Source organism: Notolepis coatsorum (assembly GCF_963971535.1).
Source record: "Notolepis coatsorum genome assembly, contig: SCAFFOLD_2125, whole genome shotgun sequence".
Lineage (NCBI taxonomy): Eukaryota > Metazoa > Chordata > Actinopteri > Aulopiformes > Paralepididae > Notolepis > Notolepis coatsorum.
The window spans coordinates 27,501-29,309 of NW_028174337.1; positions in this window are offsets into that span (position 1 = coordinate 27,501).

Consider the following 1,809-nt stretch of genomic DNA (forward strand, 5'->3'; position numbering starts at 1 on the left):
AGGTCCAGGTGTAACGCTGACCGAGCCGCAGAGAGACAGAGGTCCAGGTGTATAGCTGACCGAGCCGCAGAGAGACAGAGGTCCAGGTGTAACGCTGACCGAGCCGCAGAGAGACAGAGGTCCAGGTGTAACGCTGACCGAGCCGCAGAGAGACAGAGGTCCAGGTGTACGCTGACCGAGCCGCAGAGAGACAGAGGTCCAGGTGTACGCTGACCGAGCCGCAGAGAGACAGAGGTCCAGGTGTACGCTGACCGAGCCGCAGAGAGACAGAGGTCCAGGTGTACGCTGACCGAGCCGCAGAGAGACAGAGGTCCAGGTGTACGCTGACCGAGCCGCAGAGAGACAGAGGTCCAGGTGTACGCTGACCGAGCCGCAGAGAGACAGAGGTCCAGGTGTAACGCTGACCGAGCCGCAGAGAGACAGAGGTCCAGGTGTAACGCTGACCGAGCCGCAGAGAGACAGAGGTCCAGGTGTAACGCTGACCGAGCCGCAGAGAGACAGAGGTCCAGGTGTAACGCTGACCGAGCCGCAGAGAGACAGAGGTCCAGGTGTAACGCTGACCGAGCCGCAGAGAGACAGAGGTCCAGGTGTACGCTGACCGAGCCGCAGAGAGACAGAGGTCCAGGTGTACGCTGACCGAGCCGCAGAGAGACAGAGGTCCAGGTGTCCGCTGACCGAGCCGCAGAGAGACAGAGGTCCAGGTGTAACGCTGACCGAGCCGCAGAGAGACAGAGGTCCAGGTGTACGCTGACCGAGCCGCAGAGAGACAGAGGTCCAGGTGTACGCTGACCGAGCCGCAGAGAGACAGAGGTCCAGGTGTACGCTGACCGAGCCGCAGAGAGACAGAGGTCCAGGTGTACGCTGACCGAGCCGCAGAGAGACAGAGGTCCAGGTGTACGCTGACCGAGCCGCAGAGAGACAGAGGTCCAGGTGTACGCTGACCGGGCCGCAGAGAGACAGGGGTCCAGGTGTACGCTGACCGAGCCGCAGAGAGACAGAGGTCCAGGTGTACGCTGACCGAGCCGCAGAGAGACAGAGGTCCAGGTGTAACGCTGACCGAGCCGCAGAGAGACAGAGGTCCAGGTGTACGCTGACCGAGCCGCAGAGAGACAGAGGTCCAGGTGTAACGCTGACCGAGCCGCAGAGAGACAGAGGTCCAGGTGTACGCTGACCGAGCCGCAGAGAGACAGAGGTCCAGGTGTAACGCTGACCGAGCCGCAGAGAGACAGAGGTCCAGGTGTACGCTGACCGGGCCGCAGAGAGACAGAGGTCCAGGTGTACGCTGACCGAGCCGCAGAGAGACAGAGGTCCAGGTGTACGCTGACCGAGCCGCAGAGAGACAGAGGTCCAGGTGTAACGCTGACCGAGCCGCAGAGAGACAGAGGTCCAGGTGTACGCTGACCGAGCCGCAGAGAGACAGAGGTCCAGGTGTACGCTGACCGGGCCGCAGAGAGACAGAGGTCCAGGTGTACGCTGACCGAGCCGCAGAGAGACAGAGGTCCAGGTGTACGCTGACCGAGCCGCAGAGAGACAGAGGTCCAGGTGTACGCTGACCGAGCCGCAGAGAGACAGAGGTCCAGGTGTACGCTGACCGAGCCGCAGAGAGACAGAGGTCCAGGTGTATGCTGACCGAGCCGCAGAGAGACAGAGGTCCAGGTGTACGCTGACCGAGCCGCAGAGAGACAGAGGTCCAGGTGTAACGCTGACCGAGCCGCAGAGAGACAGAGGTCCAGGTGTACGCTGACCGAGCCGCAGAGAGACAGAGGTCCAGGTGTACGCTGACCGAGCCACAGAGAGACAGAGGTCCAG